Below are 16,573 nucleotides of genomic sequence, written 5' to 3' on the forward strand. Positions count from 1 at the left end.
TTCTTTCTTTTCTTTCTTTCTTTCTTTCTTTCTTTCTTTCTTTCTTTCTTTCTTTCTTTCTTTCTTTCTTTCTTTCTTTCTTTCTTTCTTTCCTTGAGCATTGATTTCAAACCTAGAAAGTCTTTGGGCACACACAGAGAAGGACGAAGCTAAAAGGCATTTCAAGCTGAAGCCACAGGGTGTATCAATGGGGACACCACACTACCTCTTCAGATGTGTGAGCAAGGTCATTTCCTTTTTAAAAAAATCAGTTTGAGGAGGGTGTTCTGTAACTAGTAGATTAAAAACAATGACATTCTTTGCTTGATTATATGAAGCAGAAATTTTAAAAATCAAGAAAATATGAGAATAGGCTATTTATTTATTTTTATTGCTGTATACCTAGCACTTAATGATATCCGGTGCGTATGAGTATGCAAGAGATGAATGCATAAATTCCTACTTATGAGAGTCTTGTGACAAAACCCACAAAATTTTAATAATAAACTTCATAATTCTACCTGCCAACATTTTAATTCTTAAAATAGGTTTAAAGAAATAAATATGTATACATACTAAATACTAAATATTTATTTTAAACGTTTACAGATAATAGCTTTGTTAAAACAAGAACTTCAGAAAAATTAAATTTAGCTTAGTGTATTCGGGCAGAGAAATGATTAATGAATTGCACAGCACCCTGAAACATAAAGGTTTGAAGAGTTTCACCCAGCAACATGGCCAGGGAATATTTATAGACAGTAAAAGAAGTGGTATACAGAAATAGCTTGATTGGTTGTAGCTGGATGTTTGTCTTATGTGGACATATTTTGGCAGTTTGAAGCCTGTGATTGGCTGAAAGCCTGGCTGCTATAATTGGCTGCGACTCTGTTAGTTGATATAAGAGCATTTTCCTAACCATGCATTTTCAAAATAAATTGTTAGGTTTCAGTTCATAATATATGGAGGCAGTTTTAGGCCAAATTTAATTTAACAGTTTCTTTGTTGTTTTTGCATCATATAAATATTTTCTTCAAGAAAAATATGCCATGTCAGCAGATGGGATGCTTTGGTGATGAAAAAGTCATGTACCAACAGTACATCTGTTATGGGATGCTGTCAATGTCATATGTTTTTTCCAAAAAAAAAAAAAACCAGAAATGAATAATAATGTAACACATGTCCTTGACATTTTTTTTGGCCTCACATATTTTAATTGGTTGTAAAAATTGTTCCACAAAATGTGACAATTTATTATGATATGCAGTTAAAATTATTTACTTATATTTTTATAAAAATACTATCATTTATATACTCTCTCAAAACATAATCAGAGAAATAATTAACTTACATTATTATATGATTGTTATTTCTCTAACTAGTGTCATATAAATCCCTTTAACTTCAGTTAGACATCAGCCATTTCTTTAGAAACTCACAGTTTGAAAGATGAGTATAATTCTCCACAACTATTTTTAGCTTGTGCTCAAAAAATTGATTATTTTCTCTGGCTGCTAAGCCAACATTACAGTTCTTATCAATTCTAGGCCTCAATACTTTTAATATTTAATATATCTAAAATTGGAGTGCATCTTACAATTGATAGTACATGATGATTTAATTGATAGTGTTTTTTAATCTTATAGTAGCATAAAATAATTAGGTATCATAAAATCATTAAGCACCTTAATATATATAAAATTTAATAGGTATATTAAGAATGGTCATTTGAAAACATTTCAACCACCAAGTATTGTGGGTTCATTTTGTTCATTTTGTTGTAATAGTCCCCATCACAAAACTCTTCTATAAACTTAATTGCTAGCTGATTACTGCTCCTACCATAGCTTTGGTGATCTCTTTGTGGCAAATAATCCTGTGTTGATAAACTTTTTCTTTTCGGACAAGAACCACTCCATACTTACATTATCTATGATATGGCTTGGCTGTGTCCCCACTCAACTTTCATCTTGAATTGCAGTTCACATAATTACCATGTGTCAGGGGAGGGACCTGGTAGAGGTAATTGAATCATGGGGCCAGTTATCTCCATGCTGTTCTCTTGATAGCGAGTGAGTTCTCACAAATCCAATGGTTTCATAAGGGCATTTTCCCCCTTTTGCTCAACACTTCTCCTTGCTACTGCCATGTGAAGGATGTGTTTGCTTCTCCTTCCACCATGAATGTAAGTTTCCTGAGGTCTCCCAAGCCATGATGAACTGTGAGTCAATTAAACTTCTTTCTCTTATAAATTACCCAGTCTCGAGTATGTGTTTATTAGCAGGATGAGAATGGACCAATACAATCTAATGGTCTTATTTTGTGCTGCTTGAATATTTATTTAAAAACATAAAGAATTGAGCCATTTGAGCAGGGGTTCTTAAATTTTATTACATAATGAAATTATCTGACAAGCTTTAGAAAGTTCACAAGCCCAGGCTATCTCCCATGCCAACTAAGTCAGAATCTCTGAGGGAGACCCCAGGTCCGTTTTGTAAAAGTTTCCCAGTGATTCCTAAGCGCAGCTCCGTTGGAGAACTGGTGTTTGAGTGCCTTCACCTATTGTCAAGTCCTGCCTTACCCACATTTAAACATTCAAATTAACTTTATCTGATCTCAAAAGCCATCTAACAAAAGTAACTAGCCTCCAAATTAGTTAAAAACTTTCATAAGCAAAAATTTATTTTAAATTCATGAAAGACTTTTTAATGGTTTTTTTGTTAAATTTAAAGAAATTATTACCATACTTTAATTAATTGCACATATACTAGGCATAATCTATAACGAGACCTGCATGATGTAGGGGGAAATATGCTTAAAATTAAAATTAAAATCATATTAAATTGTGGACTACACTGGAATGTTACTTGTAATTTCCTTTTAAGCTTAAAAAGAAAAAAAAAATCGAAAATACCCGCTTCTCTGGTATCTTGCATTCCCTTCCAGCAGCTATCCTAATTGGTCTTTCTTGTATGAATGTTAGTTTTGATCAGTCCTGACCTGTCCTAGCTTCCTTAGTTCAGCTCTTTTTCTGAGTCCGAAAGGGCAATTGGCCCTATCCTATGAGAGACATGACCCTTTTCTATGCGACCAAATAATTGGTTGTATGATTTTTTAAAAGTTTTTGTCTCTGGGTGATAAAATGGGGGGCAGAAGCATTTTCTCAGCGTTGATCTGTCTTAGCAGGAGTCCTAGATAACTGAGAATGACAGCAGCTGTGTCACTGCTCTAATGGTGTGGATTCAAGCATAGCACTAACAAGACGCACAGACAATAGTCACAGGAAAAGGCAGAGGTTTAGAAATGCTGCTCTGATTGTGCTCAGATCTTGTCATTTCAGAATAGGGACTCCACAGTGTAAATACGTACCCGGAAGCGTACAGTGAATTTACAGTGGTTGCGAAACTCAAGGTGTGCTAGTTGTCACTGATGGTGGCAAAGCTGGCAATTCTAAATAATTCATTGCCTGAGTGATGGGGCTTAGAGACTAATGGCAAGGCATTGTTGGCAGGCTTAAATTTAAATACATGCATACAAGTATAACACAATATAAATAATATATATACACATATAAATTTCATATGTACATACATATAGGATACTGTGGAAGAATGACAGTTCAACGATGAAAGAGTGCCTGGGAGTGTATTGTTGCAGTGATACAACTGCACAAGGGACGTTTTTATGCTACACAACACTTACACTGATCACATTTGAGGGTGCAGTAACTTTAAATTGCAACTTGCAGTTTCTGACAAAGTTTTTACCTTTCCACCCTCTCCACCATGTATATTTAATTACAGAGAATGTTCTAAAAATGCTCAAGAAAATCATCTTAAGTTTTATTTAACATTCCACCCTGCTATTGCTTCCCACTGAACACAACCACACAGAGTAATTGATGAAATCACCCACTGACTGACACTGACTTCTCATTGTCTTTTTCTATTTTTCAGAAAACAACCCATTCAGCAACCTGTTTTATTTTTTCCTGTCATAGCAGGAAGTTTAAAAATAACTTTTTTTTTGTATAAATTAGGTTTTTTGGTCAGTATAATAGCATTAGTATGACTTTTTTTTTTTTTTTTTTTTTGAGACGGAGTCTCGCGCTGTCGCCCAGGCTGGAGTGCAGTGGTGCGATCTCGGCTCACTGCAAGCTCCGCCTCCCGGGTTCACGCCATTCTCCTGCCTCAGCCTCCAGAGTAACTGGGACTGCAGGCGCCCGCCACCTCGCCTGGCTAATTTTTTGTATTTTTAGTAGAGACGGGGTTTCACCATGTTAGCCAGGATGGGGTCTTGATTTCCTGACCTAGTGATCCGCCCGCCTCGGCCTCCCTAAGTGCTGGGATTACAGGAGTCACCATGCCTGGCCTAGTATAAGATTTTTTAAAAAGCAGGCTTCACAATTAATGCTTCTCATAGACATTGCTACTCATTTATGTATAAATGAACAAATGCCTGAATAAATGCCTGAATAAATGAAGGAGTGCTTGTAGTGAGACGTCCTAATGAGGCTACTCATTTGCCTTATAATTATCATTTAAATTAGTCAACAGTTTCAGAGGAGTCATTTTTATATTCATCATCAGTTTTCTTTTGACAATACTAAAAATTGGAAAATTGAGCAATTACCCAATTTTCATATGAGGTATTTTCCTTACTCTTCATGAAGCAATAACATAAAGTAATAAGTAATAATAGTGACAGCCAAGGGCCTGGTGGAGCTTTAGGTACCTCATATGGTGCATCCGTTTTCTCTCTTTGATATAATGTAACCACCCCAAAGAATGTTCATAACATTCTTTGATATAAACAACATTTTCTCAATCTTCTATAAATTGCTGTTAAAACACAGCCTGAAACTTGTTTTGTCTACCTACCAAAAAATCACTAGCCTTAAATATTGATGTTGTGAAAACATGGCACTACCATGGAATATAATTAATAGTAGTAGCTTTTATTAAGTGTTTAATCTATTCTAGATATAGGTTACCCCCATTGTATTGTCACAATATCCTTTGAGACATATGCTATAATTATTTACCCACTTTATAGATTAGAAAATTGAGGTTTGGAAATACTAAGAAATTTGATCAAAACTACACAGCTAGCACAGGATTCAGGATTTGAAATCAGTGGCTTACTTGTAATCAGGATATTATCCTGACATTGATATTAGATTTGTTATAAGAAATTATTGTGTCAATTGTACTTTTTAGAGTCAGGTAAAAATAAATTGAGCTTCCTGTGAAATTAGGGTTAGAAAATATTTATTCACCATCAGCTATTAGTCATTGTGAAATTTTATGAATACTTATGAGAAACAGGTTCTTTTCTCAAATATGTTGATACAACTTTTATTCCATTTTGTGTCTCCAGAACCTAATACAGTGCTTGGCATGTAGTAAATATTTTATAACTGTTATTGTTAAACTATTGAAATTAGATTAAGATTATTTGAGAAATATATTCATTTGTAGTCATTTATTTATTCACCAAGTATTTATTGAGAGCTAGACACTGGACTGTTGCTAGTCAACAGGTTTGCTATATTTCTGGGCAGAAAAATCACAATCTAATCTACCAAGGAGAGAGAAAAGGTATTTCACTCTTCCAGGTTTTTTATAACTGACTAAATATAATCCGTACTTACTAGAGAGAAGGGAAGACCTTGCCAGTGAAATGTATCCTTAACTGCTATTAACCTAAATTTAGGTTACTAAATGTTGCTTACTCCTTACTGTATTTCTCAGGATTCATCTGACTACTTTAAGTTTATTATAGTTTTTGAAGCATCTGGATTCAGAAGGGCGATTGTCCTCCTGAGAACCACTTACTTAGACTTTTAAAAAATCATTGTGAGTTTACAGATAATTAGCAGTTGTTTTCTTGGCCAAACATTCTTTCAGGCTGCCGTTACAGAGGCAATTCATAGTACTAGAAGATTTGATAAAATACTCTGATTACCACATCATACCCAGTTTAGTGAATTTTGGAAATTACTTAGCTATTATGATATCAGATATGGATTGTGCTAATCTAATTCTATTTGCCTTACAAAGATAGTTGTATATTAAGGTGTACATATTTATAGGCTCTGTTCTCATCTATATGCAGCTTTTGAGAAGACAGGTTCATAATTTTGTGACTGTTCACTGCCTATTCAATGATATTTATCCAAGAAAAGATCACAGAAACAAGTCATCTGTGAATTAAAACAGTGCAGTAAAATGTGTAGAACCAAATTGTCACACATGTAAGGGTTTATAAAAATATTTTAAAATGCTCATCCTAATTAAACTTGAATGTTTAATAAATCTCTTCTGCTCTAATGCCAATTGTCTGGAAAGCTTTGGGTTTCATTTCTACTTAGATCCAATAACCTCAGCACTGGCTTGGTGATTCCTGGCATCCTGTATCTGAGGCTTTTTTATTATCTTCATAATTTTCACATTTAGCAGCACAGTGATGTCAGTGGTGTTGGGGTTATTGAGTGCAAGAGTACCTGAGGGATGTGCTCTCATTTTTGATTTATAAAGGTAAGTATTCTGTCCCCTTTTCTTTCTCAGCTTCTCTTCTTGGAGCCATGACTCAAGCCCTGAATGATTTTTCACTCTTCAGAAACCAGTCAGAAATATGCCTCTGCCTACTTTGCCCAATTATGTCAAGAAATGAAGAAAGAAAAAGAAGGGGGATAGTGGTGGAGGAATTTTAAATATAAGCATTGTGAAGGTTACTTCTAAAGGTATGAGGATGTCCCAAGGGCATTTTCTCTTATTCTTAAATGTGTGTGTGTGTGTGTGTGTGGTGGAGTGTGGGGGAGGGGGGGGCTTCTTTTCCATTTTATTATTTTAGTTTTTCTGAAAAAAATAAGAATGGCAAAAGCTTAAAATTAGGATCAGGCAAAATCCTATATTTATTTCCCACATAAGCAGCTTCGCTCCCAGAAGGGTAAGGTTCACAGGGATTTAAACTTGGCTGCAGTGGCTTTCAGTTCAGCCTGTACATTAGAATCACCTGGGGGGTTTAATGACTCTTGATGCATATGCCTTGCCCTGCCTAGAGATTCTGGTTTACTGGCCACGCATGGGGGCCAGGATGAAAATTGTAAAAGCTCCAGAAAGGATTGTAATATACAAGCAGGATTGAGAAGCTCTCTTTTTATTCTAAACAGACTATTCTGGTTTCACAGAGATTTGGGCGAAGAGTGGAGATTCAGAATTGCTTACTATTGTCAGGACTGAGCAGGTGAACGAATTCACCCTACTCATTTTCTTAGAAAGAACTCTCTGGGAAGCAAATGTAAGTTTTATCCTGACTAGACATGAATTTCTCATGACTGCCTATTCTCCTCGTCCTCACATCACCAAAACTACAACCCCTGCTTTTTCTTAGGGACCTGGTCACTTAGGAGTATAGTCAAGGTGCCAGATCTCTTTCCAGTATGAAATATGTGAATAAGGTCTAATTCTACGTGCACTCGTGGGGCTGCACAATTCTTTCAGTAGCTAAGATGAATTTTCCCTGTCATATGGCATGTATGTGTATTTTTACTCTACAAATATCAGACATACTGTGATTCTAAACAATAATGCTCAGGGGTGTTTACTGTACTTGTGTATGATCTAGACTCTTGCTACATGAATGTACAATGCATTTTCAGTTTGTACAACTGTCAAAAGATGTGCTTTCCCACTCTTGAACTTTGAATCAAACCTCTGTTTAAGGACAGATTCAAAAATTGAGAAGAGTGGAAAAGATATAATACATTTTGAGGTGCAGAACCTGATCTTATAAATAGCATTTACCACTTTGACCAGGCGCAGTGGCTGATGCCTGTAATCCCAGCACTTTGGGAGGTTCAGGCAGGTGGATAAGCTGAAGTCAGGAGTTCGAGACCAGCCTGGCTGACATGGAGAAACCCGTCTCTACTGAAAAATACAAAAATTAGCCGGGCTTGGTGGAACACACCTGTAGTCCCAGCTACTCAGGAAGCTGAGGCAGGAGAATCACTTGAAGCCAGGAGACGGCGATTACAGTGAGCTGAGATTGGGCCACTGCACTTCAGCCTGGGGAACAGAATGAGACTCCATCTCAAAAAAATAAAAATAAAAATGAATAATAGTAATTACCACTTTGAACCACAGCTGGCCCAAACCAACATACAAGCAAACAAAGAAACCCACTACCAAAACCAAAAAAAAGGAACATTGAAAAAAGGCAAGCTGTGTGAGGCAGCTCCCTATCTCAGTCAGCCCTCCCGGTATTTCCAAAAATAACTGTAAAATTTTAGAACAATCTTGGATTTGCAGGAAACCTACGAAGATTGTACCGATGCATTCCATATACTCTACACTCAGTTTGCCCCGTGATTACTCTTTTACGTTGGTAAGGTGCATTTACTACAATTAATAAAGACACATGGATACATTATTGTGAACTAATGTCTATACTTTATTCAGATTTCCTTAGCTTTTACTGAATATGCTTTTGATGTTCCAGAATGCCATCCGGGATACCACATTCCGTTTAGTTGTCATACGTCCTTGGGCTCCTCTTGGTTGTGACAGTTTCTCAGACTTTCCTTTTTGTGGTGACCTTGGCAGTTTGGAGGAGTTCCGGTCAGATACATTGCGAAATATTCCTCAGTTGCGATTTGTTTATCTGATTTTTTAGTCTAAGGTTATATTTTCTTATGAGGAAGACCACAGAGGTAAAGTGTCGTTTTTATCACATTCTATCAAGAGTATTTACATGACTCACCACTGTTGAAGTTAACCTTGAACACCCAGCGAAAGGAGTCCCTGTGATGTTTCTTCACCGCAACGTTACTTTCTTTCCTTCCTTTCCCTACTGTACTCTTTGAAAGCCTCTATGTGCATCTCACCCTTGAGGAGAGGAGAGTTATGCTCGTCCTTTTGGGGGGCAGAATATTTACATAAATTATTTGGAGCTTTTTTTTTTTTTTTTGAGTCCAAGTCTAACTCTGTCTCCCAGGCTGGAGTGCAATGGCGTGATCTCAGCTCAGCTCACTGCAACTTCCGCTTCCCATTCTCCTGCCTCAGCCTCCCGAGCTGCTGGGATTACAGGTGACTGCCACCACAGCCAGCTAATTTTTGTATTTTTAGCAGAGACAGGGTTTCACTATGTTGGTTAGGCTGGTCTCAAATTCCTGACCTCAGCTGATCTGCCTATCTCGGCCTCCCAAAGTGCTGGGATTACATGCATGAGCCACTGTGCCTGGACTGGAACTCTTTTACATAGAAATTTGTTTCTTCTCCCTCATGTAATAATTGAATTATTTGTTTACATTAGCATGAAATCATGACTATTTATTTTATACTTTGGGTTATAATATAATATTATATAATTATATATTAATGAACATAATTCATTTTGTTCAAATTATTCCAGTTTTGTCCACTGGGAGCTCTTTCAGTTGGTTCCTATGTCCTTTGAACATACTCTTCATTTTATTTTTTGTTGTTTTTGATAAATTCCTTATATTATAGCACTAGAAGATGCTTCAGGTTCATATTGTTGATTTCCTGCCCTCATCTTAAAATCAGTCATTTTTCCAATGAGACTTCATTCCTTTTATTGGATAACAGTATTAGAAGCCAAAGTATTGATGCTGGGCATGTTCATTGTTACTGGATTATTGTTACTTCTAGACCTTCTGAGTTGACAGAACAAAAAATATCTCTGTTATGTATGACAGTACGTGTGTATGTAAATATATATACATACTTTTATATTTAGCCACTTGTATCTATATTAACATAAACATTAGTTTAAACTGCTGTTTCCACCTCTAATCTATTGCTACATATGTCATTCTGGACTGTTCCTTTTGCTTACCTGTAGTCTCCCTCTCCCAAAATGAGAAACCAGGTTTCTACCCTCTACTATCCATATACTTCATTGTTCAAGTATGTATGTATATCAATACTGGCATGGTGAACCCTTACATTCATGGGAAATAACTTTGCCAAATAGCTTATATTATCTATGTACATTTCTATTTATTTATTTACTTAAATTGAAATATAATAATTGTATATATTTATGGGGCACATGTGATATTTTCAATACATGTAAACAATGTATAATGATCAAATCAGGGTAATTGGCATGTCTGTCATCTCAGACACTTATTATTTATTTGTGTTGGGAACATTCAAAATATTTCCTCTTAATTATTTTGAAAAGTAGAATATACTAATTTTTAGCTGCAGTCACTCAACTATAATATAGAATATCAGAACTCATTCCTCCTATCTGACTATAATTTTGTACCCCTTAGAAAACCTGTGCATATTTTCTCCCTACCCTCTACCGCCTACACTTCCGAGCTTCTGGTAACCTCTATTCTACTCTCTACTTCCATGAGATCAACCTTTTAAGCTCTCATGTATGAGTGAGAACCTGCAATATGTGTCTTTCTGTGCCTTGCTTATTTCATTTAACATAATGTCCTCCAGGCTCATCCATGTTGCTGCAAATAGCAATATATTATTCCTTTTTCGTGGCTGAACATAAATACCTACATATTCATATATTCATAAATATGTATTTATTAATTCATAAACACATATATATATTCATCATGTATGTATACCACATATTCATTACCCATTCCTCCATTCATGAACATGTTGATTCCTTTTCTTATTATGAAGAGTGATTCAATAAACGTGGAAGTGCAGATATATACTTCACACATCAATTTCTTTCCTTTGGATATATATCCAGGAATGGTGTTTATAGATCATATGGTATTTCTATTTTAGTTTATTTGCAGAATCTCCATACTGTTTTGTCTAATGGTTGTACTAATTGACATTGTCATAGTGTGTAAGAGTTATCTTTTCTTCTTATCCTCACCAGCATTTGTAATTTTTTGTCTATTTTTAAATTTTTGTGTGTACATAGTGTTTATATGTATGGGATATATATTAATAGAATATTTCAATACAGTAATACAATGTGTAATAATCACATTAGGGTAACTGAGTTAGTCATAATCTCAAACATTTATCTTTTGTATATAAACAATCCAATTATACTCTTTTAGTTATTTTTAATGTACAATTAAATTATTATTGACTGTAGTCACCCTGTTGTGCTATCAAATACCAGATATTATTCATTGTTTCTAACTTCATAGTTGCCATTTTAACTGGCTACTATCATTGTGATTTTGATTTGCAAATTTTTCTGATGATTAGTGATGATGAATATTTTTTATATACCTGTTTTCCATTTGTATGTCTTCTTTTGAGAAATGTCTGTTCAAATAATTTGCCCACTTTTAAATAATTTCAATTTTTATTTTAGATTCAAGTGGGTACATGTGCAGATTTGTTACTTGGATACATTGCATGATGCTGAGGTTTGGAATACAAATGGTCCTGTCACATAGGTAGTGAGCATAGTACTCAACAGTTAGTTTTTCAACCCTTGTCCCCACTCCCTTCATCTCTTCTCTAATAGTCTGTAGTGGCTATTGTTGTCATCTTTAGGTCCATGAGTACCCAATGTTTAGCTGCCACTTATAAGTGAGAACAAGAGGTATGTGTTTTTCTGTTCCTGTATTAATTTGGTTAGGATAATGGCCTACAACTGTAACCATGTTGCTACAAAGGGCATGATTTCATTCTTTTGTAAGGCTGGGTAGTATTCCATGATGTATATGCACCATGCTTTCTTTGTCCAATCCACCATTGATGGATTTCATGTCATTGTTATTGTAAACAGTGCTGCAATGAACATATGCGTGCATTTATCTTTTTGGTAAAATGTTTCATTCTCTTTGCCTTTGCCCATTTTTAATAAGATCATTTTTATTATTTATTGTTCGCTATTGTGTGGTTTAAATATTTTATATATTCTGGACATAAATTCTTTGTTATATGGATAGTTTACAAATATTTTATCTCATTCTGTAGGATGTTTCTTCACTCTGTTGATTGTTTTCTTTGTTATAAAAAAAGCTTTTTAATTTAACATGATCTCTTTTGTCTGTTGTTGCTTTTATTACTTGTGCTTTTGATATCTATCCAAAAAATCTTTGCTCAGACTTATGTCCTGAAGCATTTCTCCTATGTTTTCTCCTAGTAGTTTCATACTTTCTTTACATTTAATATTTAATCTATTTTTATTTTATTTTTGTATTTGGTGAGAGATGGGAATCTAGTTTTTTTGTTTGTTTGTTTGTTTGTTGCATGTGGATATTCAGTTTTCCCAGAACAAATTATTGAAGAGACTGTGCTCTACCCAATGTATATTCTTGGAACTCTTGTCAAAAATCGATTGGCTATAAATGCCATGGGTTTATTTCTGGGTTCTCTATCCTGTTCCATTGGTCTATATGTCTGTTTTTATGTCAGCACCACACTACGTTGTTTACCGTAGATTTGTAGCACATTTTGAAATCGGGTATTGTGATGCCTCCAGCTTTGTTCTTTTGGCTCAAGATTTGCTTTGGCTATTTGGAGTCTTTGTGGTTCTACATAAATTTTAGGATTTTTCTGAAATTTATGTTAAGAATGGCATTGATATTATTATAGTAATGGCATTAAATATGTAGATTGATGTAGGAATTACGGACATTTTAACAATATTAATTATTTCAATCCAAGAACATGAAATATCTCTGAGCCTTTTGTGCTCATTTCAGCTTCTTTCATCAGTGTTTTATAGCTTTCATTATAGATATCTTTCATCTCTTTAGTTAATTTTATTCCTAGATATTTATTTTACTTTGTTATTTGTAGCTATTGTAAATGAGATTGTATTCTTGATTTCTTTGTCAAATTGTTTGCTATTGAAGTATAAAAACACTACTTAATTTTGAATGTTTATTTTGTATCCTGCAACTTTATTAAATTTGTTGGTCATTTCTAACATTTTTTGATGAAGTCTTTAAAATTTTCTAAATATAATATACTACATGTAAACAGCAACAATCTGATTTCCTCCTTTCTGATTCGGATGCACTTTATTCCCTTCTCTTGTCTAATTTCTCTGGCTAGTAGTTGGATTATTATGTTGAATAAGACACGTGAAAGTGGGCATCCTTGCCTTGTTACAGATAATAGAGAAAAAGCTTTCAACTTTTCTCCGTTCAGTATTATGTTAGCTGTGGATTTGTCATATATGACCTTTACTGTTTTAAGCTATGTTTCTTCTATAACTAATTTGTTGAGAGTTTTATCATAAAGTGTTATTAAATTTTATCAAATACTTTTACTGTGTCTATTAAGATGACCATATGTTTTTGTCCTTCATTCTATTGATGCAATTTATCATCTTTATTGTTTTGCGTATGTTAAATCATTTCTGCATTCCTGGGATAAATTCTACTTCATCATGGCATATAACCTTTGTGATATGCTATTGGATTTGCTTTGCTAATGTTTTGTTGAGAATACTTGCAACTATGTTCATCATGAATATTGGGATGTAGTTTTCTTTTTTTGTGTGTCCTGTCAGGTTTTGGTATGAGGATAACGCTAGCCTGGTAAAACCAGTCAAAGCATCATTTTTCAAAGTTTCTTAGGTTTGCACATTTTTCCCCACCCCCTTCACTGATACATCATGCATGTGTAATATAGCTAGATTCTTTCATCATAGTCTGTATTCTATCCCGGAATCTCCCAAATGTCTTAATGTATTCACTAGACTTCCATGTTTGTGTTCTAAAGTTCTTTGAGTTTTGATAATGGCAGAGGCTCATGTATCCCTCACTATAGTACAATAAAGATTAGTCTCACCACCCTAAAACGTTTTCTACGCTTACTCTCGTCAAACACTTTCCCATCTCCTTACCCCGACAATCCACCTGTTTTCATCCCTATAGTCTTGCCTTTTCCAAACATCATATGAGTAAAATGACTTCTTAATGGACTATGAAGAGGAGAAGTAAAGCTGTTATCAGTGAAGACTTTATAAAAGCAACAACTATAAATTAAATACAAACCTTATTTTTTCAAAAAATAAAGCTTTTCAGTTTTCAACTACCTTGTAATTAGAAACAATCACTTCAAATATTGTTGATCTTCTTGCTTTAACAAATATTCATTAACTTATCCACAATAAACGTTTACCTAGTTACTATAGATGGATAAGATTATGCACTGAATCTTTAAGAATTACATAGTTACAGGATGCCTTATGTGAAGACACATAATTAATTACAATAACAATTAGAAATACAATAAACACATTTTACTTTTGTGTGGGATTATTTTAACTTTATTTATCAACTTCTGAGGCGTAGAAACCTTTTAGAGAGCCAATACATAGTTTAGCTTTATAGAAATGAAATCATACAGCATATACTGTTTTGTGCTGTCTTGCTTTTCTCAGCATGATGTTTTTGAGGTAACTCCATGTTGTTGTTGGTATCAGCCATTTACTTCATTTTATTTCTGAGTAATATCCCATTACATAAATCTCAATGTTTCTGGTTGTCCATTCACTTCTTGCTCTTCGTGTAGGTTGTTCCTAAATTGGACTACTATGGATATATTAATATTTGCTATGAACATTCACATAGAAGATTGTGTTCACATTTTTTCATTTCTTTTGGCTGATATCTAGGAGTAGAATAGCTGGGTCATATGGTAAGTGTATGTTTAATTATATAAGGAAATACAGCACTTCCAAAATGGTTATGTTATTTTACATTCTTACCTGAAATGTAAAGAGTTCGTGCTTCACATCTTCATTTTAGTATTATCAGGCTTCTTAACTTTTCTAAGTAGGTCTTTCATTGAGATTTCAGTGTGCAATTCTTTGATGAGTAATGATGCTGAATATTGATTGATATGCTCATATTCATTCTATAACTTCTTTTGTTAAGTGTCTTTTTAAATGCTATGCGAGGTGTTTGGATTGTTTTTTGCTCGCTGTTGATATGTAAACCTTATATGTCCTGGTGATAAAACTTTTGTCGATTATAAAAATTGAGAATATTTTATTGTGAATAAAGTATTGCAAATGTCATATCAACATTATTATGCTGTGAACATTTGAATGGTAAATATTATTCAAACACATATCTTTGCGAACATTGTTTGATTCTAGAAGTTGCCTGGTCCAAATGATCTGAACCTTAGCCAATGTGTTTTAATTAATGGTAGTCAAGTTACCAGAAGGCAAAGAATGGTACTGGTGAAGCTTGTTGGTAATGCCTGTCTGTCATCCCTCTAAGATCTTTCTTCTCCACAATTACATGTCTTTTCTTATAGCGATGCTATACTGCCAATTATAGTAAATACAGAAATTTCATGATTTACCTGCAAACATGATTAAATTAGATAGCTACACACCTCTTGAAAGATTGGAGAAACCCAACCGAGACTTATTCTTACATTTGGCTTTTTGGGTAATTCAGACTTAGCTGTTTCCCATTTTCCCAACAAAATGTTGGCTTAAACACAGAATACTATATTGTACATTGTATTGGAATTTCAAAGTAATTTTTTTCATAAAAGATTCTATTTGATCAAATATTATATTTAATAACAATTAAAAGGTAGTATTCCTAGTATATACTTAAAAGACAGTCTCAGTTTTTATTTGTGTGGAATATCAAAATTTTGAACAAAAAAATGAAAAGAATAGACTCCTTTATCTTTCCCTAAGAGATCTAACTGCAATTTAATATTAAATAATAAAAATAATTTCTTTCAGTTAGATCATTCAGTTATTGGGTTCTATACACGTACATGCCAATCTGCTTAACAAGTATCTATTGTGTTCATTATTATTCAACCGTAAGCCTTTTTAATGCCTTGCTGAAATTCAGATATGCTGCCTACACCATTTTCTTCATTTATGAGATTGTAAACTTATCAAAGGAAAAATTAATTGGACTGAACTCAATTTATGTATAATAAACTAATCTGTCTTATAATTATTTTTCTCACAATTAACAAAACAATACTTTACAATTTGGTTTTAGATAAATATCAACTTTTCCGTTGTCCAATTTATGCAGTTTTTAAATTAAACTCTCTCCTTGAGTTTACCTATAATCTTGTAGTAATTCCACTCTATCCAGCTGGAGGTTTATCTATCTTTACAACTGAAACAGAATTTTCACAGCAGAAAAAAAAAGATTAAAAAATATCTTATGATACCATCTTCAGTCAAGATCAGTGATTAACAGTACTAGCTGCTGCTAAATGCTTTCAGTATTTTTCAGTGTTACTGTATTTACACATTTCAAATATTCTTCCACACAGTTTTTATTAAACTTTTTTCTACTCATTTTATAATGTATATTGTTAACAGGGATGGTTTATTCCCACTATATTTTCTAATTGTGTATTTCTGACATATGAATTGATTGCTAGTTATTGTATATTTATTATGTATTTGGCCTATTTGTTAAACTTTAATTTGTGTCACTTTCTTTAGGTTTCTTTAGATTAGTGTTATAAATAGCGTGTGTTTGGATTTCATTTTTTGACCCAATGTGTGAAGTGTCATCTTTTAATAACACTTTTAAGCTCACTGACATGTATAATTTATCCTTCCTTCCTTTCTTCCTTCCTTCCTTCCTTCCTTCCTTCCTTCCTTC

The sequence above is a fragment of the Mandrillus leucophaeus genome, unplaced genomic scaffold (assembly GCF_000951045.1).
Source record: "Mandrillus leucophaeus isolate KB7577 unplaced genomic scaffold, Mleu.le_1.0 Scaffold5, whole genome shotgun sequence".
Taxonomy (NCBI): Eukaryota; Metazoa; Chordata; class Mammalia; order Primates; family Cercopithecidae; genus Mandrillus; species Mandrillus leucophaeus.